Genomic DNA, 25,597 nt, shown 5'->3' with positions numbered 1-25,597 from the left:
ATTGAGTTGCTATACAGAAATCTGTATTAGGCTGTGTAATATCTGGACCCTGGCATCTTGAGACTAATACCAGGGGGCTGAATCTTATGTGTTTTTGTCTAAGTCTGAGCTGCAAAGAATTGTTTGAGTGATTCGCTGCAAAGTCTAGCATGTTCTCTTGTTGTATCTTACGAAATTAGCTGTATTAACTGTCAAAATCACCCTCCCTATGACATCCCTCAAGACTGATTCCAGCGCATCTTACCATGCACTGCTCCTTCAACAACTCAGCAGACATCCACTGAAATACCAATTTCCCTAGAAACGGCTCCATTTTAAAAGGCACCAGGATGAGCACCGGTGGGCAGGGTATGGGGGAGGAGCAAAGAGGGCACCCTCTTCTCTGAGGATAGCTAGAGGAGACCATTCCACCAGACCCTGGCAGTCTGGTCCCTGGCCCCATTACTTTGGTCAGTGCTATCATCACATTCTGAACAAGCAGCCAGCAGTGTGTAGAAAGCTCATTTACTTTCTCTGCCACATCAGGATAAGTATCATTATCTTCTCTCCCATTTCTCACACTCATTGCATATGCTATTGTATCTACCTCTCCCCATGCTCATGCTCTGCCACTCTCAGGACTGTATTCAACATCTTCAATCCTCTGTTCTCACCCAGCACACACCATTAACCCAAACATACAAATATTGACAAGTAATCTCTGTGTGGATTGTACGTGTGGAAGCACAATGTGGTGAGCACTTCACGGCAACAGCACCACATCTGATTGAGGAAGAATTACCCCAGGCTGCTGGCACTGGTAGGCCTGCCTGAGACCAGGCACCTGCTCAGGCCTGGGAGGGAAAGGACCCAGCAATGTTGGCGATCAGGGATTTCATCTGAATGCACAGGTAGGGACAGGTTGGAAGCTGCCTTGAACAGTCAGGCCCAACACCCTCAGTATCTGAATGACAGGGGCACAGACCTGCATTCTAGAACCCGAGTAGTTGGTCCTCAGGACTGCAGGCCTGGTGATGGGAGACGGGGATCCTGGCACACACTGCAGCTGTTCATTCCCTATAAGGAACCATGGTGATGCTAGGAGATAACCAGCCAGAGGAGGCGCCACATCATGGCCCCTCAGGGCACTTCAGGGGTGGACTGGCCCACCATCTCCATCCACCGTATATGCTTTCTTCCTCCAACCTCAGATGCCCATTCCAAGGAAGTTCCACTTGCCTCTGGCAAGAATGCATTCAGTTCGTCAGGCTCATCCAAGGCTTAATTAGCCTTGGAGCCACTCAACCAACTCACCAGGGCCAACAGGTCCCATTGACAAGCAGGTTCCTTCCAGCCTAGCTGTGGAACTGGGGAGTACACTCACACATAGTGGGAGGAGAGGAAGTATGAGACCTATTGAGGGCACTTTGGTGGCATGGGCTGACACTATGTTGTAAATGATTTTGCACTCTTGTATAAATTTCAGTGCTCTAGCCATGCAGCTGACTGCTTGTGTCTTTGTGTAGGGCTGAATGACTTGTTCACATGGCCCTGGATGAAGTTCTGGGGATAGAGTTCAGTGCTTCATCATCTGGAAGCAAGGGGAACAATGCCATGGCATTGGCTCATGCTGACAGCTTTGACCCTCCTCATACAACATCCCTGTCCTATTGTGGCCCCAGCATCCAGAAGCCTGTAAATGCATTGTCCAGCAGTGTCTGTGACAGAGAAGTGCAACACATTGAGGGAAGATTCTGTGTCCTATACCCTACACAAGCGTGTCTGTCAGTGTTCTTAATCATTAAAACTCCCCTTGCCGGTGGTGCAGACTCTCCCTGACAGGTCAGGTTACTTATCCTGCCCACTCTCAGTGTGCTCAAAACTATTTTCTTTCCCCTTTCTCTTTCCCTGCAATTTTGATTCTCAGCACAATGGAAGGTGACAGTGAGCACTCGTAAGCCAGTGGCTTGCAGACTCTGGCCCTGAAACATCCAGATCCCCTCCTGACAGTCCTTCCGATGAACCCCCTGGTCGTCACACCTACCCAGGTCCCCACCAAACCCATCTAAATAGTCACCTTTCCCACCCACTCCAGGGACGTAAGGTGACCATGACAAGTGTGGTCATTCACTGCCACCCCAACCTAAAAACCAGGATGCTCATGACCATGGATGAGCCCTCCCCACCCCCATGCCCCATTGCCAGGTAAGTTTTACCCTAGCTCCTCTTTGAAGATCCTGTTGGCCTCAATCATAATTGCCATTCATTCTTTCCCAGATCTTGCAGCCCCATTCCCAAAGGCTAACTCACCATGTCTCATTCCCACAGTAACATTAACCTGGAACACTCCTTTCTAATTTCCATGACTGGTTTTCTTAGTATTTAGCTTGCCTGGTGAACTTAGCAAGATGGAAAGCTGAATGTTGATGAGGCAAGTCGAGCTGTCAGCAAGCTCTCGTCAAGTAATAATCCTCCCTAATGCACAACTTATTGCTTGTGAAAAGCATAAATAATGGTGCGAGATGCTTCCAACGTCGCAATGGATTTTGCCTGACTTCTCAACTAATTCATCGTGGTCAACATGACTCAGGCTTCGATTAGATTTTGTCCCAGGAGTTTAATATCTCGACTGATGACATTCCATTGGCAAGATATCACTCATGAAATTCTTGTGATGTAGCTTATTACAAGTCAGATTTTATGTCCTATAATAGCAGCTATGTTATATATAATACGTAATGGGTTGGGATTTACTTTTGAAAGTTCATTTTCTTGGAAGAATTGAAGGGCCAAATAGTGAGTACTTCACATAACATTTCAGGTCCCAAATTCTTACTTGTTGTTTTTGGGTTAAATTGATTCAGAGTACAGGAAGTGGGGAAAGAAGATTGCAGTATACACCTCCTCCCACCCACCCTCCTGCAAAAATTCCATCCCCTATTCCCAATTCCTCAGCCTCCGCCGCATCTGCTCCCACGATGAAGCATTCCACTCCCGCACATCCCTGATGTCCAAGTTCTTCAAGGACCGCAACTTTCCCCCCACAGTGGTCAAGAACACCCTTGACCGCGTCTCCCGCATTTCCCGCAACACATCCCTCACACCCCGCCCCCGCCACAACTGCCCAAAGAGGATCCCCCTCATTCTCACACACCACCCCACCAACATCCGGATACAACGCGTCATCCTCCGACACTTCCGCCATCTACAGTCCGAACCCACCACCCAAGACATTTTTCCATCCCCACTCCTGTCTGCTTTCTGGAGAGACCACTCTCTCCGTGACTCCCTTGTTCGCTCCACACTGCCCTCCAACCCCACCACACCCGGCACCTTCCCCTGCAACCACAGGAAATGCTACACTTGCCCCCACACCTCCCCCCTCACCCCTATCCCAGGACCCAAGATGACTTTCCACATTAAGCAGAGGTTCATCTGCACATCTGCCAATGTGGTATACTGCATCCACTGTACTCGGTGTGGCTTCCTCTACATTGGGGAGACCAAGCGGAGGCTTGGGGACCGCTTTACAGAACACCTCCGCTCGGTTCACAAGAAACAACTGCACCTCCCAGTCGCAAACCATTTCCAATCCCCCTCCCATTCTTTAGATGACATGTCCATCATGGGCCTCCTGCAGTGCCGCAATGATGCCACCCGAAGGTTGCAGGAACAGCAACTCATATTCCGCCTGGGAACCCTGCAGCCCAATGGTATCAATGTGGACTTCACCAGCTTCAAAATCTCCCCTTCCCCCACCGCATCCCTAAACCAGCCCAGTTCGTCCCCTCCCCTCACTGCACCACACAACCAGCCCAGCTCTTCCCCTCCACCCACTGCATCCCAAAACCAGTCCAACCTGTCTTTGCCTCCCTAACCTGTTCTTCCTCTCACCCATCCCTTCCTCCCACCCCAAGCCGCACCTCCATCTCCTACCTACTAACCTCATCCCACATCCTTGACCTGTCCGTCTTCCCTGGACTGACCTATCCCCTCCCTACCTCACCACCTATACTCTCCTCTCCACCTATCTTCTTTTCTCTCCATCTTCGGTCCGCCTCCCCCTCTCTCCCTATTTATTCCAGAATCCTCACCCCATCCCCCTCTCTGATGACGGGTCTAGGCCCGAAACGTCAGCTTTTGTGCTCCTGAGATGCTGCTGGGCCTGCTGTGTTCATGCAGCCTCACATTTTATTATAAAGAAGATTGTAGTTGGTATTTTTCAAGTGTGCCCTGAAACAGCTGACTGAAGCAGTAAATCTTCTGAGCAGGAAATACCTGAGCAAAATAAGGCCTCAAGCAACATACGCAGTGCAGGTGCTGGGGCATCTTGTGTCTGTACCTTGGATAAAGTTAATGAACATGATGGATTCTTTTTGCTATTTAGCATTGATTTGATAAATGTTTTGTAGTTTCAAAGAGCATTACGATTGAGTATTTGCACAGAACCTTTTCATAAAATCAACAAGGACTATATGTTCTACAAAAATGGGACAAGAAAGGACACACTGTTCCAGGCAGGAGTCAAGAAAATTATTAAGTCTGTGGGTAATCAGCCTGATAGGAGGTGGCACAAGGTAATCAGTGCTGTCATCTATGTAAATATAGCAACATAGCACTGTGTAAATATAGGAACATAGCAACAAAGTGACCAGTTCTCCTCATCCAGCTAGCTGCACCCACACAGTTTGATCATGGCTGATCAACTACTTAATACCACTTTACTGTGCAATCCCCGACATCTGCTGATTTCATTAATAACCAGAAATTTATCAATTTCTGTCCCGACATGCCCAGTGATTGATCTTCCACACTGTTCTGGTGAAGAGAATTCCAAAGATTAACCACCCTCTGAATGAAGAAATTCCTTAGCTCAATATTAAATGGCCCAATTTATAATCTGAGACTAAGTCCCTTTGTTCCAGACTCAGCAGTCAATTGAGACATCCTATCTACAATCACCTTTCAACACGCTGTAAGAATTTTGTTAAAATGAAATCACCTCAGTTTTTAAAATTCCAGAAGATAAGAGGCCCCGTTTCCTCATTATCTCCTCATAATACAATACTGAGCATTAGTCTGATGAACCTCTGATACATAGACTTTAAGCCAAGCAAGGACCAAAATATTTTTTCTTTTTCAAGGGCTCCTCTTCAGATTTTCTCAAGGGCTACTTTTAGTTTCCCGGGGCATATTTTTCATTGTCACTATATCATTTATTGTTTGCTCCTGTCACATGGTAGCAATACCTTCTATCTTTGTTGACATATAGGTGTGATTTGAACTCACAAAGAAGCAGAATTACAATAATTCACCAATATCCTCAATAATGATCAAGTCTGCATTAAACTTAAAGCCACAGCACATGATGAAAGCACAAAATTCACAGGCACTACAGTATTTAAATTAGTACTAGACAGCAGGCAGAAATTAACAGAAGTATATTTTTGAGAATATCTGACACCTCTGCTTGTGAAAAGCCATCATCCTAAGTACATATTCTGCAGACTGGTGACATCCTAACCATTGCATTTTATCACTTATATACAAAGCTGGAGCATTTTAGTCAGTTACAACCCTATGTACTGCAACTCAGATCTCAATCTCAGATTTAAATTTCACGAGTGATATCATTCTAACAATAGGATACATTGGGCATGGGCTCAATTCCTGCATTAGCTGAAGTTTCCACAAAGGATTCTTCTTCTCAATACCACCCCCCCTTACCTGAGCTGTGGTGACCCTCAGGTGAAACCACTACCAGCTGTTTCTCTCTAAGGAGAAAGCATTCTGATGGTTTAGTACTTATTTCAGTGATTCAAGGTTTTCTTGGATTCCAGTTTATTTTGTTCATTCGTGTGAAGTGCATATCGTTGCCTGGGCCAGCATTAGTGAGAAGGTGGTGGTAACTGCCTTCATGAATCGATGACAGTCCATTCAGTAAAGGTACACCCACACTGATGTTAAGGAGGGAGTGCCCGGGTTTTAATCCTGTGACATTAAAGGAACAATGATATTTCAAAGACTGGTACTGAGTAGCTCAGGGAGGCAAGGGGTGGTGTTCCCACATAGCTACTGCTCTTTTCCTTCTAGGTAGGAGAGGCATTGATTTGGAAGCTGTGTAAAGAATGTTGGTAAATTTCTGCAGTGCAACTTGAACATCATGCACGTTATTGTGATTGAGTACTGATGGTGGAGGAAGTTGATGTTTATGGATGTGATGACAATCAAGCTTTGTTCTGGATGGTATCAAACTTTTTGAGTGTTGTTGGAGCTCCGCTCACCCAAGCAAGTGGAGAGTATTCTATCACACTCATATATTGTGCCTTTCAGATGGTGGATGGACTTTGTGGAGTCAGGAGATGAGTTATTCCCTGCAAAATTCCTATTTTCTGACCTGCTGTTATATTTTTTATTCCAAAAATATATTTTATTCAGAAAAATTCTTCATATGTACATACATAGTCACAAATACAGTTCAGTTCTGTACAATAGCATAATAAGAAAACAAGCAAACATTGGAGTTTGACTCTATCTAACAAACAAACCAAAGGCATCTCTTACTTGTACAAAGACTATATTTACATGTATGTGAGGCACTGAGAAGGTTTGATAACTGAACGATCCCCCATTTAACTTCTGTCTGACCTGCTGTTGTAGCCACTGTTTTTATATGGCTACACCAGATCAGTTTATATTCAACATTCAATTCACTCAGTTGTAGAATCCATCTTGAGCTTTGCCTGCTTGGTGTAAGTTACTGCATCAGCTGCCCATGGGTCTCCTGACAGATTAAGCCTGGGAAGTGCTTGACTCTGCCATGGTGAGCAAGGCCATAGTGTCTCATCACAACATCTGCTGATAGAGAGCCAATGAGCTGCAAGCACAGGAGAGATCCAATCTGAGGTCTCTTCATCATTTTCCTCCATACCATTAATGGGAGTGACTGTTCTCCTATTGTTCATCACCTTGAGAGAATTTTTGGAGTTTATTTGGGGGTGTTTAGGGATGAATTCACCCACTGCCATCATGTATTTTGAGCAATGTGCCAAGTGCAACCTTCTTTAGATAAGAACACCAAAACTGTGCACAATACTTCAGATGTCAACTCAGCAAGGCTACAACTGCAGCAAGACATCTCCATTATTATATTTCAATCCCCTTGTGAAGTGGCCCAACCTACTATTTGTCTTTCTGTTTGCTTGCATCTGTATGCTATATTTTAATGACTCATGAACAAGGTCATCCTAGTCCCTTTGGAGATCAACACTTCCCAAACTCTTACCATTTGAGAGATACTCCGTCTTTGTGTTTTTTTTCTACCAGAAGTGGATAACTACATATTTATTCACATTGTATTCCATGTGCCACGTTTTTGCATATTCACTTAGCCTGTCCAAATCACCTTGAAGCCATTTTGTACCCTCCTAACAACTTGCATTCCCACCTAGTTTTCTGTCACCAGCAATTTTGGAAGTGCTGAAAAAGGTACATTTTGTTGAAATCCGATATCTTGAACTCATTACAACATTGGTTGGCAAGCGACCAATGGTAGAATCATAGAACCATAGAAAATGCACCAGTCAGGTTGACACAGTGGTTGAAACATTGCCCTGAAGGATGACAGAATAGCTGTTGCCTATTGTTTTAAGTTGCAACAGTGCAGCATGAGTTCATGTTCCTTCTGAATGCAAAGAATAGGCCCTGTCTTTTCGTATATGTAGCTTCATCTCCATGCAATACACTGTGAGCCCAACTGACAATCTTAAATTGATGTCAGCATAATTCTTAGTAAACTTGGGATGATTTTGTTAATGTTGACTAATTACAAAATTACATTTAGTCTCTAATCTATGTTGCAAATTAGGCAAGCACGGGTTCGTGTATAACAAACGCCCACTTACCTCAGCATGCTGTTCTGGTACAGTATAAAAATGTTGTTTCCCATGAAGTTGGTACTTCTGGAAATGTCCTGGTAAGTGCAAGATCAAAACTTTGGCAAAATCTATCTATTTTCATCAGTACACAAGTTCTCTACTACCAAACGACTAATTTGTAAATATTATGTTTCGTTCCCACATCCAAGATATTTGGGAACAGGTGACAAGAAATGGGAAAGAGAAAACAAGTTAACAGTGAAAACATAATAAAGTTAAAAAAAGTCATCTCTCCAAGGCAGGAAATTATACAACTGCTCAATTGCTGTCCAATTGTCGTTACCCTCAAGACATCCTACCACCACTCTCCGCATCCATCAAAAACCACAAAACTCCATTTATTCCAGGGGTAATGCTTTGGGATAGCATTGAAGATGAAGTAGTGAGTGCAATTGGAAAATAGGAGCCTCCATAGTGCTGGCAACAGAGGTCTAGATCTGCAGGTTAGCCTGCTGATGTTGAACATTCCAAGAAGAATTGCATTATCTCATACACTTTCTACCATTGGTAGCAATTGTGGAAGGGTCTACCTGATGCATATCTTGTGTTCTTATGTCATCTGCAGCTAGGACCTCATCCCTCATATTCCTGCAATCCCTTTAGCAGCAATTTCGTAGGCCCAGCAATGCCACTGGGAAGGTTGGCTGCTGCTGGAACTATACTTTTTGCCACGAATTAAAGTGCAAACTAGGGAAGAAATGACTCCCTGGGGGACTGAAGAAATCATGTTGTAAAAGCCACAGGTGGAGGGAAGGAGAAGCTGGGGGTGATGGTGAAGACCTCAGGGTTGGTGTAGGTAAGGAGTGGGGGGGGATCGGTGATGGAGGCACTGACTCTCAATCCCCCGTCTACTTCCTTTCCACTTTGAGAAGGCTGAACTGCTGGGGCTCACCCCCACCGCTGAACACAACATTTCAGTCTAGTAGAAAATTACATGGCCCATAGCTGTCTGCTTTAGAGCCTTAATGAGAATGAGGATGGGCAGACTTGACCAAGCCTCACTTACCCGCTCATAAAACCTGACAGGTCTGAGGCTGGCAGTTAGGTGGCTGGGAGACTTTCAAATGGATTTTATGCCACTCTCAACCTGCAAACCTGCCATCTCCATTGCTAGATGGTCACATTGCAAAGGAAGATTCGCAGCCTGAAGGAGGCTCATTTGGAGCTCATCATGCCTATGCAGCTGTAGCAAAGCTTCATTACTTACTCACACCAATGTCCTTGGCCAACATTCTATTTGTCTTGATTTGCATGTATTTGCATGCTAACTTTTTGTATTTCATGTACATGTACACCCAAATACCTTTGTAGTGCAGTAGTGTGTAATCTCTCTCAATTTAGATACTATTCCGCTTTTCTAATCCTCATGCCATAGAAGACAACCTCACATTCTTCTATATTGTACTCTATCTGCCAATTTTTTATAATATATGAATTCAGAGCAAGTGTAGACCATTCTGCCCCTTGAATGAGATCATGACTAATCTAATCGTGGCTTCAACTTTGCTTTCCTGCTTACTCCCACTACCCTGTCAGGTCCATATTAGTCAGTTATCCTGTGCCTTTGTATACTCTTTGTATCTTCCTCACAACTTCCTTTCCTACCTACATGTATATTGTCACAAATCTGATATATTACAGTCCAAATTATTAATATAGATTGTAAGTATTTGAGGGACTTGCAGTGATCCTTATGACACTCCACTAGTCATAGAACATCAACCTGAAAAAGACCCAATTGTTCTGACTGTGTTTTCACTTAGATAGCCAATCCTTTATCCTCTTTCCATGCTGACATATCATCCACAACACCATGAACACTTCTCTTGTGCCGTGACCTTTCAGATTGCATCTTATTGATTGTCTTTTGGAAATCTAAATATACTAATCTACTGCTTTCACCTTATCCACTCTGCTTGTTTCCTTTTTGAAGAATTCTAACAATTTTTTCAAACACCATTTCCCTATAACAAAATGTGTTGGCTCTGCCTGATTTTGTAATGATTTTATAGATGTTCAAGTACCTCCTTTTAAAGAGTTTTAGCATTTCCCAATGACAGATATTAGATTAATTGGCCAAAGATTTGCTGCTTTTATATTCCTCCTTTAATTCTGCATTTTTGCAATCCCCTGGGACCTTGTCAACATCTAGGAAATTTTGGTGTGGTGCAGTGGTAATGTCCCTACCTCTGGGCCAACGTGGCCTGGGTGTAAATCCAACCTACTCCACAGCTGATAATAACATCTCTGAGCAGGTTGATTAGAAAATATCTGCAACAAATGCTTCCATTATCGCACTTCCTTTAAGACTATGTGTAGACCAACAAACCAGGGAATTTATCCACCTTTAGCCCTATTAGTTTGGGACTGAAGCTCAACCTGTCCACCCTGATGTCGAATGCTGTCCAGTTGGAAAGGCCAAACTGGCAACGCCATAGATGGGTCTGTTTCCATGCTGTATCACTCTATGTTGACACTGCCAAAGTACATGAGGAGACAGAAGAAGACAGTATTACTCAAACATCAAGCATTCAGTTAAGATAAGGGAAAAGGAGAAGGTTGATGCAATGAAACAGCATCAAAAGAATGCACAGCACTCAGAAAAATGGAATGTGCGGGAGCTGTGGACCACTATTAGTTCACAGTCGAAGAAAATGTACTGCTTATGGGTTAAGCTACAGAGCTTGTAGAAAGCCCAATTTCTAAGAAAAATGTACAGACCAAAGAAAGAAGATGGTGAAGAAATTACCAGATGCAAAGCGGCAAGACCAATGCTAACAAAAATACCCTGGAACATGATGGGTTTGAGGATGTAATTGTCGTAAGAACCACACAATTACAAGAAATGGCTAGCTGCAACAGTTTCTGAGAAAAGAAATTTAGTCATTCAGATTTTGAAGAAGATTAAAACTGGGCCCACCCATGCACGAATCTGAAGTTGGAGCTTGATGATTGGAGTAAAAAGCAGCGCTCAGTTGATATCAAAGGATTTTGCCTGAAAATTTGGAAGAAAATGGCTGCTTATGCTGATTTAAAATGATCAAATTGTATGGGTCTCCATGAGCACTTTAAGGTTATTGAACAGCCACCAAATTTACAAAGAACATCTGGTATGTTATTAAGCAAGGTGTTCTTAATGTTCCCTCCCTGCAGCAGCTGCCCTCTGCTGCAGCTTTGCCATCACTTTGTCAGATGCAGCTACCATTCTTGAAAAGATTTGATTCACTCAAAGTCATAGAATTATAAAACATGGAACTGACCCTTCAGTCCAACTGCTGTGTGCTGAACATAATCCCAAACTAAACTTGCCCCACCTGCCTTCTCCTGGCCCATATCCCTCTAAACCTTTCCTATTCAATTGCTTATCTAAGATTCTTTTAAATGTTGTGACTGTACCCACATATTCCTTGGGAAGTTCATTCCATGGGTAGGGCCTCTTGAAGATCAAGGAAGTCACCTTTGTGTTGAACCCCAGGAGATGGGAGAGATACTAGTTGAATATTTCATGTCAGTTTTTACTGTGGAAAAAGAATTGGAGGCTACAGAGCTCAGGGAAATAAATATTGATGTTTTAAAAACATTTTCTATTACAGAAGAGGAAGTTCTGGAGGTCAAGGGAATATAAATGTGGATAAATCATTGGGGCCTGATCTAATGCATCCCAGGTTGCAAGACAACTTGCAGAAATATTTGCATTGCCTATAACCACAGGTGGGATGCCTGATGACTGGAAGGTGGCTAATGTTGCATTTTTGTTTAAGAAGGGTTTTAAGGAGAAACCGGGGATCTATAAGCTTGTGAGTCTGACTATGGTTGACAGTAAATTGTTGGAGGTGATTCTGAAAAATAGGATTTATAGACAATTAGAGAGCCAAAAATTGATTAGGAATAGTCAGCATGGTTTTGTGTGAGGAAAATCGTGTCTGACAAACTTATTGAGTTTTTTGAGAAAGTCAACAAAAGATTGATGAGGGCAGAACAGTGGACAATGTTTACGTGGACTTTAGTAAAGCCTTTGACAAAGTTCCACATGGAAGACTAATTAGTAAATTAGGTCACAGGGCGAGTTTGCCAATTGTTATGTGATTGAATGGAATGTTGTAGCATCCCCACAGTGTGGAAACAGGCCATTTGGCCCAACAAGTCACACCAACCCTCCAAAGAGCATTCCACTTAGACCCATTCCCCTACCCTATCTCTGTATTTCTCATGGCTAATGCACCTAACCTTCACATCCCTGAACACTATGGATAATTTAGCATGGCCAATTCACATAACCTGCACATCTTTCTACTGCGGAAGGAAACCAGAGCACCTGGTGGGAATTCACGCAGACACGACAAGAACATGCAAACACCACACAGACAGTCGCCTGAGGCTGGAATCAAATCTGGGTCCCAAGCACTGTGAGATAGCAGTGCTAACCACTGAGCCACCATGCCAATGGACACATAACTAGCTGAATGGCAGGAGACAGAGAGTAATGGTGGAGGGTTGCTTTTTGGACTGGAGACCTGTTACCAGCGGTGTTCCACAGGGATCGATTCTGAGACCTCTTTTGTTTGTCATTTATGTAAATGGTTAGTAAGTTTGTAAATGATATCAAAATTAATGTCATTGCAGACAGTAAAGAAGGTTTGCTAAGGTTACAAAGGGATCTTGATCAAATAGGTCAATGGGCTGAAAAATGGCAGATGGAGTTCAATCTGGGATAAATGCAAGGTATTGCATTTTGGTATAGCAAACAGGGGCAGGACTTACACAATTAATGGTAGGGTCTTGGTTATTGATGTAGAACAGAGGGACCCAAGGTGAAGTTTGTGTCACATGTAGACAGGCTGGTTAAAAAGGCATTTAGGGCACTTTCCTTCATTGCTCAGTCCTTTGGGTTGGGATGTCATGTTGAGGTTGTACAAGACATTATTGAGGCATCTTCTGGAGTACTGTGTCTGGTTCTGGTCACCCAGTTACAGGATGTTGCTGGGTATGGAAAGTTTGAGATTTAGTGAAAGGCTGGATAGGCTGGGACTTTCTTCACTGGAATGTAAAAGGTTGAGAGGTGACCTTATGGAGATTTGTAAAATCATGAGGGATATAGACAGGATTAATGGTAGATGTCTATTCCCTCGGATGGAAGATTTCAAGAGTAGGGGGTATATTCTTAAGGCGAGGGGAGAGAGATTTTAAAATGACATGACGGGAAACTTTTTTTACGCAGGGGATGGTTTGCATACTCATTGAAAGGAAGAGATGGCCCAAGTTTGTCTCTTTCAACTTTGTCACAGGCACATCACCACCTTCTCAAGGGCAACTAGGAATGGGCGAGAAATGCTAGCCATCCAGCGATGCTCACATCCACAAATTAATAAAAAAAACAGAAGGCTCTAGGACTTTTTTTCACAACAAGGGAGCAAGGCTTGACATTTGAAAAGATTATTTTATTTATAGTGGGTGAAATGAAGCAGTCATGGGAACAAACTATGAGCCACACTGAGACACTGAGAGTAGATTGGGAAAGACTAGGTGATGGGAGCAAAAGGGTGAGTTTGTAATGAAAATCTCAATGGTAGTATTTGTCTCAGTGATAATTGTGCAATCGAAAAACTAACAAATCGCACAGTGAATATGAAAAGTGGAAACAGCAAAAAGTAAGTGCCCTATCCTGGTAGAAGTTGAAGATAGGAGAAAATAGTTTCCTCAAAGAGGTTGATCAAAGTACTTTCTAAATTTTTAACATCCAGAAACAATGGCTGTCTAAAGAGGTCTAGAGATAAAGCCCAGATCATCTGATTATCATCTAAACTGATCCAATCAACAGTAATCCTGTTAAAGATTTTCCAGTTTCCTGTCAATAATTTATAGTGCTCGACTTCCAAGATTAGCCTGATCTGGATGTTTTGATCATGAGACACCAGCTAGACATTCACTCAGTGCAGGATCAGCAATGAAGCCAAGCGTCGTCCTCCACCACCCCACCCCACCCCCATCTTTTTTACAGGCACAGGCTGCAGCATTCCAGTGAATAAAATGTTTAAAGTTCCCAAACCCACTTTGACTGCAGGAGAGGGGTTGGGGTGTCAGGTGGTTAATGACGTAATATGCCAAAAGGATGAGGGCATAGGGTAAATGTTGGCCGATGGGTAGACTGCAGGATGGATCAGGAGATAGGGTGCCAGGTGGGAAAATGGGCAGGGTGGCAGGTGAGTGAGGGATCAGGTTTGAAGGTCGAGTGGGAATCTATTATGGCAAATAAACTGGGGCCCTGTGAAAAATCCACTTTCACCTCTTGAGATAGGTCTTTTTTAGATGGATCCAGATATCATGTAATTACCAGTTGTAAATATCAAGATCCTAAGCAACCACTACATGGTCATTGTGTTGGGATTTTCTAGAGGTCTAGTTCACATCTTTCAGGATATTGTTGCAATCATAGCGAAAATGGGCCTTCAAAATTCAACTTTCATTATTTGGCTGTAATACTGACTTTCATGGACCAAAAAATGGTTTTAAAAGAAAACATTATTTATCTAAAATGGCTGCTGTGTTCCTCTGACAAAGCCAGTCAACCCACAATGAATGTATGAACCCCACGGCAGCAGAATTGTCATTTTTAAGAAAGAGCCCTGAAACTCAGTGAGGAATCAAGAACTCACATCTCTGGTTTTACACAACCTTGCATAATACACTCACACATTCCCAGGTGAGGGGGCGGGGAGGGAGTGGGGAGTGAGGATGTGGGAGGTGAGAGGAAACTGAGGCAGGGAGGGGGGAACTAAGGATGAGGGAGATGGAGTGAAGCCAGGGGAGGAGGAAGTGAGGACGTTGAGGAGGGGAATAAGTTGAGGAGAGGGACAGGGAGGGAGAAGTGTGTGGTGAGGACAGTAGGGAGAGGATAAATGAGGACAGGGAAGAGAGAGTGAGGATGGGATTGAGAGAAAGGAGTGAGGATGGGAGAGGAGGGGAATGAGGTTAAGGTGAGAGAGTTGTAGGGAGGATGGGGGTGTAGAGGGGAATGAAGACGGGGGGTAGAGGGAGTAAGGACTAGAGGGGTAAGTGAGGAAGGGCACAGAGCAGTGGTCATATGGGCAGTGCTGAGGAGAGAATGGGGGCATGCATTGATGTGGGAGGAGGGATTGTGATGAGGAGAGTGGCCTCACCCTCCCCCTACTCCCCTCACTCACTCACTTATCCCTCTCCACCCTCATTCCTCCCAGCCCCCTCTTCACAGTTGCCTCCCTGCCTGTCTTCACAGCTTCTTTAATTTTATAAGCAAACCCTTTGAAATGTGCATGTGGGAATTTAAAGCCCTGCATCGTGAGTAGGTGTGATGTATCAAAAAACACTCAGAATACATGGTGTCTTGATTGAAGTTTTCATAGAAACCGATTGTACTGGTAAAGAGAAGCTATTTTTACTGGTTGAGGAATCTTTGTAGAATTTGGAACCTTTAATGCAACAGCAGTTGATTCTGGGTCAATTATAAATTTCAAATCTAAGATTTTTGTAAATCAAAGGTATCTAGGAATATGGAGCAAACGTGGGCATACGGAGAAAGGTCACAGATAGCCATGATCACCTTGAATAGTGGAACAGGCTCTTAAAGGTAAATTGATTGATCCTGCTACTTTGTTCTATGGCACGATCACACACAAAGCATGTGACAGCTGAAGGTGCTGTCTGATGCACCTCCCAGTTCTGACCACTTGGTGTCAGATATTTCCCAAAAATCAAACTAGTTTGATGAGAATAGGTCACAGTATGTATTTGACCAAATATAGACTTTTCACAATAGATTAAGGAGAAATTAAAATGTATGAGCATCTAGGTCACTGCTAATGTAGATTGTATTCTTTTGCTGGCCAATAGAAATTGCCTCAAGGCCCTCCGCTTCTTCCTGTCCCGCAGGCCCGACCAGGCCCCCTCCACCGACACTCTCATCCGCCTAGCGGAACTCGTCCTCACACTCAACAACTTCTCTTTTGACTCCTCCCACTTCCTACAGACTAAGGGGGTGGCCATGGGCACCCGCATGGGCCCCAGCTATGCCTGCCTCTTTGTAGGTTACGTGGAACAGTCCATCTTCCGCACCTACACAGGCCCCAAACCCCACCTCTTCCTCCGGTACATTGATGACTGTATCGGCGCCGCCTCTTGCTCCCCAGAGGAGCTCGAACAGTTCATCCACTTCACCAACACCTTCCACCCCAACCTTCAGTTCACCTGGGCCATCTCCAGCACATCCCTCACCTTCCTGGACCTCTCAGTCTCCATCTCAGGCAATCAGCTTGTAACTGATGTCCATTACAAGCCCACCGACTCCCACAGCTACCTAGAATACACCTCCTCCCACCCACCCTCCTGCAAAAATTCCATCCCCTATTCCCAATTCCTCCGCCTCCGCCGCATCTGCTCCCACGATAAGACATTCCACTCCCGCACATCCCAGATGTCCAAGTTCTTTAAGGACCGCAACTTCCCCCCCACGGTGATTGAGAACGCCCTTGACCGTGTCTCCCGCATTTCCCGCGACACATCCCTCACACCCCGCCCCCGCCACAACCGCCCCAAGAGGATCCCCCTCGTTCTCACACACCACCCTACCAACCTCCGGATACAACGCATTATCCTCCGACACTTCCGCCATTTACAATCCGACCCCACCACCCAAGACATTTTTCCATCCCCACCCCTGTCTGCTTTCCGGAGAGACCACTCTCTCCGTGACTCCCTTGTTCGCTCCACACTGCCCTCCAACCCCACCACACCCGGCACCTTCCCCTGCAACCGCAGGAAATGCTACACTTGTCCCCACACCTCCTCCCTCACCCCCATCCCAGGCCCCAAGATGACATTCCACATTAAGCAGAGGTTCACCTGCACATCTGCCAATGTGGTATACTGCATCCACTGTACCCGGTGCGGCTTTCTCTACATTGGGGAAACCAAGCGGAGGCTTGGGGACCGCTTTGCAGAACACCTCCGCTCAGTTCGCAACAAACAACTGCACCTCCCAGTCGCAAACCATTTCCACTCCCCCTCCCATTCTCTTGATGACATGTCCATCATGGGCCTCCTGCACTGCCACAATGATGCCACCCGAAGGTTGCAGGAACAGCAACTCATATTCCGCCTGGGAACCCTGCAGCCATATGGTATCAATGTGGACTTCACCAGTTTCAAAATCTCCCCTTCCCCCACTGCATCCCTCAACCAGCCCAGTTCATCCCCTCCCCCCACTGCACCACACAACCAGCCCAGCTCTTCCCCTCTACCCACTGCATCCCAAAACCAGTCCAACCTGTCTCTGCCTCCCTAACCGGTTCTTCCTCTCACCCATCCCTTCCTCCCACCCCAAGCCGCACCCCCAGCTACCTACTAACCTCATCCCACCTCCTTGACCTGTCCGTCTTCCCTGGACTGACCTATCCCCTCCCTACCTCCCCACCTACACCCTCTCCACCTATCTTCTTTACTCTCCATCTTCGGTCCGCCTCCCCCTCTCTCCCTATTTATTCCAGTTCCCTCCCCCCATCCCCCTCTCTGATGAAGGGTCTAGGCCCGAAACGTCAGCTTTTGTGCTCCTGAGATGCTGCTTGGCCTGCTGTGTTCATCCAGCCTCACATTTTATTATCTTGGAATCTCCAGCATCTGCAGTTCCCATTATCTCAGAAATGCCAACCATTCCTTGTTGTCTCAATATCTGAAACACTTAAAAATTTGTTTTTTTTATTTATTCATGGAATGTGAGAGCTACTGCCTAGACCAGCATTTATTGTCCATCCCTGATTGCCCTGGACAAGTAGTAACAAGCTGCCTTCTTGAACTACAGGAGCCTTTGAAATCTGGGGCCTTCCAGAAAGGAGTTCCAGGATTTTGAGCTAATGACAATGAAAGAACAGTGACATACTTCCAGGAAGGTGTGATCCTTAGACAGGAACTTACAGGTATTGGTGTTCCCATGCATCTGATGCCCTTGACCTTCTAGGCCATAGACTGAGATAGTAGGAACTGCAGATGCTGGAGAATCTGAGGTAACAAGGTGTAGAGCTGGATGAACACAGCAGGCCAAGCAGCATCAGAGGAGCAGGAAAGCTGGTTGCTCCTTGGCCTGCTGCATTTATCCAGCTCTACACCTTGTTATCTGTAATAGAGATCATGGGTTTGGAAGATGTGTCTGAGGACCTTTGCTGAGTTATTGTCATACATCTTATCAGTGGTACACACTGCTAACATTGTGTGTTGGTGGTGAAAGGAGTGAACATTAAAAGTGGTGGATGGGCGACAATAAAACAGACTGCTTAGTCCTGGATGGTGTTAAGCTACTCGAATGTTGTTGGAGCTGCTCCATTAGGCTGATGAAGGTTATTTCATCACACTTCTGACTTGTTCCTTACACAGTGGGGAGACAGGAGATAAGAGTCTCATTCAAGAAATCCTAGACTTTGACCTGCAGCCGATGACCAGCATTTCTTGCCCATCCCTAATTGCCCCAGGGCCGGTAAAGGTGACATGTCTTCTTGAACCACTGCAGTCCATGTTCTGTCAGTGGACCCACTATGCTTGAGGTTTATACACATGTTATAGCTTTTCCTTTAAACACTAAATACAGTTATTCTACAGCCTATTCAGTGGTCTGCAGTTTGCAACCTACATTATGGGTGAATTTGCATTGGTCACACTGAAGTCACTGATGTATGACCACACCCGCAGCACTTTGTTCGTCTGGTGGTATCTGTTTATGTTAGGAGAACATGTTCCATGAGAAATGGCTCTGTAATACCAGTTAATTCTAAGGAATGAGACATTTACTGCTGATACTTGCAACATGGATGTTAGAGGCTTGGTGCTGATTTTATATTTGCTGCCAGCCGCACCATGCCCAGCAAATAGCTCTGCAAGATCTCTCAAGGCAAGTTTGCGCCATTGCAAAGGCAGCAGGAAATTCATGCAGCACTTGCGCAGCAGTGGGGCTGCAATAGATGACACTGTTGCTCTAGTCAGTAAATGAAGAGACCAGGGTAAACTGAGTGGTTTTGCAGTCAGGAGGAAGTGCCTGATTGACATCAGATTCCTGAGCTGAGAGTAATGAGTTAATCAGTTTCTTTTTGAATAATTGCTACAATTTAGATTTTCATGTTATGCTGAATACTCATTGGTTAGAGGGCCTACACTGAACATCTCACTATGATATGTGTCTTTAGCACATCCTCTTTAAGCATTAGCAAAACAATAGTCAGTGTTGTTCCCTTGTTCTGCTATTAGCAAATGTTTGGAAATGCTAATTTCACACTGCTTTTGCACTCTTGAAACTGCAGTCAAACAGATTAGATAAAACAAGAAAATAACTAGTACTTACGTGTAAACATTTACAAGATACTTATTTGCTTCTTTAATAAAAGGATGTTTAAGGGGGACGGAAAGAGCGGGTGTAGGAGAAAATAACAAAGTGATAAAGCAATTACGAGTCATCACCCTCTTTCATTGTTTCACCCTCATTCCCTTCCCCAGAGTTTCCCACTGATTAACCTGAGCAGCCATTCATTTCCTCGCAACCTGTTTGTGGCCAGAGCATAAAGTGACAATTCACCTTAGGTCTTTGAGGCAAAACAGTTTAACCTAGAGTTTGACTTAAACTATGGTTTAAATTTGACAACAATTCACTACCATTAGACACTTAAACTTGCCAAAATATCTTCTTATGGATTGGTTCTCACCAAAATACAGGAATATAATTATTTTGTGTCAGATGACAGAAAAGTATACATTTATGTTAAAGGTAGCAATCACATAACCATTTCCAATATACTGTGGCAGTTTAATCACCGCATATTAGTGAAAATTATAGCCGAGCACACAGTATAATCAGCTCAAACTATCGTCAACAGACAGTAGGAACCGCAGATGCTGGAGAATCTGAGATAACAAGGTGTACAGCTGGATGAACACAGCAGGCCGAGCAGCTTCAGAGGAGCAGGAAGGCTGACGTTTCAGGCCTAGACGCTTCTTCAGAAAAATTACTTTCTGGAGGGAGGAGGATAACTTCTTCAAGGTAGGCATCCTTAGAAGAGGCTTCACAGTGGGGTTAAAATTGTTTCAGAGATAGTAGGAACTGCACATGCTAGAGAATCTGAGATAACAAGCTGTACACCTGGATGAACACAGCAGGCCAAGCAGCATCAGAGGAGCAGGAAGGCTGACACTTCGGGCCTAGACCCTTCTTCAGAAGAAAGGGTCTTTCTGAAGAAGGGTCTAGGCCTGAAACATCAGCCTTCCTGCTCATTTGATGGTGCTGGGCCTAATGTGTTCATCCAGCTCTACACCTTGTTATCTGAAACTATTGTCAAATTGGTTTCTGCCAATTTCCCAAAATTCATGGAGGGGTGGTGAGAGCAACATTGTAACTATGAACCATAGTCTTGGAATTATTCTTGTCCTATGTCTTCCATATTGAACCCATTCTAATTTTCAATAGTTCCATCTGGTCATACCTTACCCTTCTATTTTTCTGCAATGAGTCCAAGTCTGTTTAGAATTAGGATTAGAATTTGAATTGGAATTAGCCTTCATCATCAAGATACTCAATGACAACAGTGAAAAATTTACACATTGCCATTTGCAGTGCCACTTAGGCACAAAGGTACTTCGATACAGCTTCTTTAGTTAGAAGATCTTATAAAATAGAGAAATAGAATGTCCAGTGTTACAGAAATAAAAGTTCAGATAAGAACAGTCTTCCAACCCAGATCACACTGGCATCCAGCCTCAAGGCCACACCGGGGCCTGGCTCTAGACTGTGCTGGGTTTTACATTGAGGTTCATGAGGCTGGGAGATCACTTCAGGCCACCACGCCAGGTTGTGGACACCATACCAGGATAAGGGCCTGCCACACTGAGAGGCTTTCCAAGTAGGTAAAATCTCTCAGTTTTTGTGCCATCTTTCTAAATCTGTTTTGTACCCTCACGGACATTCAAACTCCATCATGTCATAAATCAAAAGATAAATTTTTCAATCTCTTTAGTGTGAAATCATTAACAACTTTTTCCTTCCAAGCATAAATAAATGTAAACCTCATTGGTAGGTTCTTTAATCTTGAACAGGTCAGAACTATTTATAAGATATGAGAGTGGCTCCACCTGAGGATAAATGATCTAACATACATCACATACTCTTTTCAGAGGCTAATGGACCTGCATCAAAAGGCTTCCAGGCTTCACAGTTGCTGGGTGCCAGGTAGGGAGAGGAGATCACCATTCCCTCCAAGGTGCGTGGCTGTTTGTGGATGTAACTGCACGGAGGGTCCTTGTGTGTCAATTGGTGCGCTGACACTGTCCGTAATATTGATGTTGGTTCTAGAAGTGAGATTGCCAGACCTGCGGTGCTTTTCCAACAATTTCTGTTGTGAATTTGAATGAAAACTTCGATCATATCTTGCAGTGAAGGTTCACAGTATATTGAGTCTGCATTCTCACATTTGATCTTTTCGTGTTCCTACAGGCCTCAAAGAGCAACCTCACAGTCCTACCATGGTCAGTAAAACAAGTCCCGACAATTTCTACCACTCTGGGTAACATTCCCAACAGCGTATGTATCACATCATGTTCTGAGGAAAGGTCACCAGACCCGAAACGTTAACTCTGTTTTCTCCTTCACAGATGCTGCCAGACCCGTTGAGCTTCTCCAGTGATAATGGGAACTGCGGATGCTGGAGAATCCAAGATAATAAAGTGTGAAGCTGGATGAACACAGCAGGCCAAGCAGCATCTCAGGAGCACAAAAGCCGATGTTTTGGGCCTAGAACTCTCTGATGAAGGGTCTAGGCCCGAAACGTCAGCTTTTGTGCTCCTGAGATTCTGCTTCGCCTGCTGTGTTCATCCAGCTTCACACTTTATTATCTTGAGCTTCTCCAGTGACTTTGTTTTTGTTCCTGATTTACAGCATCTGCAGTTCTTTTGGTTCTTATTTAGTATTTAACTCACTGCCACATCTCTTCCAGGCATGCCCACCTTGAAGAAGTTCTGCTCCCGTCTCTGACGGGATTTCCGTTCCAATCTCTCTTCTTGCTCACTGACTTTAATTTCACTGTCACTCCTGGACTTGATTTAGGATATCTAGTTGGCATGGACGGATTGCACCAAAGGGCTTGTTTCCATGTTGTACAGCTATAACTCTATAATCTATTCATCTCTGTCTAAAATGCACTCAATGACTTGGCCTGGACAGCCCTCTGTGGCACTGAGATCCATAGATTCACCACCCTCTGGCTGAACAAATTCCTCTTCATTTCAGTTCTAAACAGCCAATCCTTCACTCTGATGCTCTGCCCTTGGATCCTAGTTTCTCTTACTAGTGAAAAAACGTCTGCATGTCCAGTCTATCCAGGCTTTTCAGTATTATGTAAGCATCAATGAGATTCCTCCTTCATCCATTTAAACAAGAAAGAGACATACTCAGAGTTGTTAACCACTCCTCGTATGACAAGGGTTTCATCCTTGGGATCATTCCTTTAAACCTCCTCTGGACCCTCTCCAATGGCAGCATATCCCTTTCTTAGATACAGGTCCCAAAACAACTCACAGTATTCCAAATGAGATCTGACCAGAGCATTACATAACCTCAGCAATACATCCCTACTCTTGTATTTTAGCCCTCTTCAAATGACTGCTGACACAACTCCACAGAGGCCCATTTCCCATCACCAAGTCACCCTTTATTTACAGAGTCCTTGACACTGATCCAGCTCCCTCAGAGCCAGCTCTCAGAATGAACAGAACCTCTGATGCTCCTGTTTTTATCAGCTCCAATCAGGGAACTCGTATTCTATGAGGTCCTCTTGGTTGAATTCATTACAATCACTACATTCCTTCCCTTTTGAATCCAAGGGTATAGGCCTGTTCTTTTTTGTAGCACCTTCTGGAGCATTTTAGCACCGGCTCAGCTTCCTTCAACTCTGCCCCTGATATGGGCAGTGTGTAACATACAGTAGCTTGCTTCTTGCACCTGGAGCAGCTCGGATGAAATTAATTCTCTTCTTCAGGCAGCAAAAGTGTTGAGGCGGTCACATCTGCTTTGGCCATCTCAGATTCAAAGGTATCTTCAATGGATAGGGAAAACCCATACATAAAGAGCAAGAGGGTAGCCAGGGAGAAGGTTAGCCCACTCAAGGACAGGGGAGGGAATTTATGTGTGAAGCCAGAGGAAATGGGCGAGGAGATTAAGTGAGTATTTTGCATCAGTATTCACCATAGAGAAGGATTTGATGGATGATGAGTTTGGGGAAGGGTGCATAGATAGTTTGGGTCATTTGAGATCAAAAGAGAGGAGATATTGGGGATCTTGAAAAACATTAAGGTAGACAAGTCCCCAGGGCCTTATAGGATAGGCCCCAGAATACTGAGAGAGGCGAGGGAGGAAATTGTTGGGGGCCTTGAGAGAAATTTTTGTATCCTCACTGGCTACAGGGGAAGTCCCAGAGTATTGAAGAATAGCCAATGTTATTCTTTTGTTTAAGAAGGGTGGCAAGGTTAATCCAGCTAATTACAGACCAGTGAGCCATACGTCAGTGGTAGGGAAATTATTGGAGAGGACTCTTCAAGGTAGGATTTATTCCCATTTGGAAATAAGTCAGCATATTAGCAGGAGGCAACATGGTTTTGTGAAGGGGACGTCATGTCTCAATAACTTGATTGAGTTTTTTGGGGAAGTGACAAAGATGATCAATGAGGGTGGGCAATGGATGTTGTCTGCATGGACTTCAGTAAGGCCTTTGACAAGGCCCCTCATGGCAGGCTGATACATAAGGTAAAGTTGCATGGGGTCAGAGGTGAGCTTGCAAGTTCGATACAAAAACTGACTCAGTCATAGAAGTCAGGGTATAGCAGTGGAAGGGTGCGTTTCTAAATGGAGGGCTGTGACAAGTGGGGTTCATCAGGGATCAGTGTTGTGAAACTTTGTTATTCGTAATATATAGAAATGATTTGGAGGAAAATGTAATTGGTTTGATTAGTAAGTTTGTGGATGACGCAAAGGTGGGTGGAATTGCAGATAGCGATGAGGACTGTCGGATACAGCAGAATATAGATTGGTTGGTGACTTGGGCAGAGAGATGTCAGATGGAGTTTAATCCTGAAAAATATGAGGTAATGCATTTCAGAAGGTCTAATCCAGATGGAAAATATACAGTAAATGGCAAATCCCGTAAGAATACTGATAGGCAGAGGGATCTGGGTGTACAGGTACAATGGTCACTGAAAGTGGCAACACAGGTGGAGAAGGTAGTCAACAAGGCATATGGCATGCTTTCCTTCATCAGCTGGGGCACTGAGTTTAAAAATTGGCAGGTAATGTTGCAGCTTTATAGAATCTTAGTTAGGTCATGTTTGGAATATTGTGTTCAATTCTGGTCGCCACACTACCAGAAGGATGTGGTGGCTTTGGAGAGGGTACAGAAAAGATTTACCAGGATGTTCCTGGTATGGAGGGCATTAGCTACGAGGAGAGCTTGGAGTAACTTGTGTTGTTCTCACTGGAATGATGGAGGTTGAGGGGCGACCTGATAGAGGTCTACAAGATTATGAAGGGCATGCTCAGAGTGGACAGTCAGAAGCTTTTTCCCAGAGTGGAATAGTCAGCTACTAGGGGGCATAGGTTTAAGGTGTGAGGGCCCAGGTTTAAAAGTGATGTACAAGGCAAGTTTTTACATAGAGGGTGGTAGGTGCCTGGAATTCACTGCTAGGGAGGTACTGGAAGCATTTACAATAGTGACTTCTAAAGGGCGTCTTGACAAATACATGAATAGGATGGGAATAGAGGGATACAATTCCCAGAAGGGTAGGGGGTTTTGCTTGTGACCAGCAGCATGTTGGTGCAGGCTTGGAGGGCTGAAGAGCCTGTTCCTGTGCTGTAATTTTCTTTGTTCTTCGTTCCAGTTGGAAAGGCAGTTGAAGAACTGGGCATGTTTTGCTCCCGTACCGTTTGTGAGTTTGCAGCTTTCACATGGTCCATAAGCTTGTTCAGGACTGTAGCTCCTACCCAAACTTTATACATCACTGAACCTGAGTTCACATTGTCCATGCCTCTTACCATTGCAAGCCCATTCCCATGGTTCCTACAATAAACTTTATCCCCTGAAGTAAACTGCCTCTCGCTTGGCAGAGTTTTGTGTCCAGCATTTGCGTTTCTGATGCCATTTCACCATCCCCCCAAGTTACGGGAAGATCAGATTTATCCTGGTGTGGAGTCTTCTCCCCATTAGCAACTCTGTTGGAGCTATCCCTGTAGTTGCATGAGGGGTGGTCTGAAAATCAAATAGGAACTGAGACAGTTTGGTATCTAATGAAGCGATAGGCTGTTTCTTTAAGCCTGCCTTCACAATATTGAAAACAATGTATGCAGTTTTTCTATTATCATCCCCTATTTGACAAATGAACTCTACGCATGTCCAGCCATTTTCAGTGGGCATCCATAATAACTAAGAATATTGAGGCCATGAAAGGACTTGCATGGTCGACATGTAACCAAGCTCAGGATTTATCTAGCCTTCCCCACAAATGCTGGGGAGCTGCTGACTGTAATTAATGTCCTCCTTGGCACTCTGGGCACTGCCCACCAATGGAGCTATGTCTGCATCCACCTCTGGCCACCAGACATAACTTCTCGCCTACATCTTCATTATGGAAAGTCC

The 25,597-nt window shown here is 44.4% G+C and overlaps 1 long non-coding RNA gene across 1 annotated transcript in view; it reads left to right on the top strand.

The window, feature by feature from the left end:
• The window catches only part of LOC125462478 (uncharacterized), a 143,351-nt gene extending 121,749 nt beyond the window's left edge, over positions 1-21,602 (top strand). Inside the window, exons 4-6 of the long non-coding RNA XR_009447185.1 lie at positions 19,802-19,965; positions 21,093-21,178; positions 21,412-21,602. This is a non-coding gene — a long non-coding RNA (uncharacterized LOC125462478). The remainder of the gene's footprint in view (positions 1-19,801; positions 19,966-21,092; positions 21,179-21,411) is intronic.
• Positions 21,603-25,597: the final 3,995 nt, after the last annotated feature.

Source organism: Stegostoma tigrinum, chromosome 2 (genome assembly GCF_030684315.1).
Source record: "Stegostoma tigrinum isolate sSteTig4 chromosome 2, sSteTig4.hap1, whole genome shotgun sequence".
Taxonomy (NCBI): Eukaryota; Metazoa; Chordata; class Chondrichthyes; order Orectolobiformes; family Stegostomatidae; genus Stegostoma; species Stegostoma tigrinum.
Note: the sequence above shows the minus strand (reverse complement) of the source record. Positions and strands in the feature narration are given on the sequence as shown.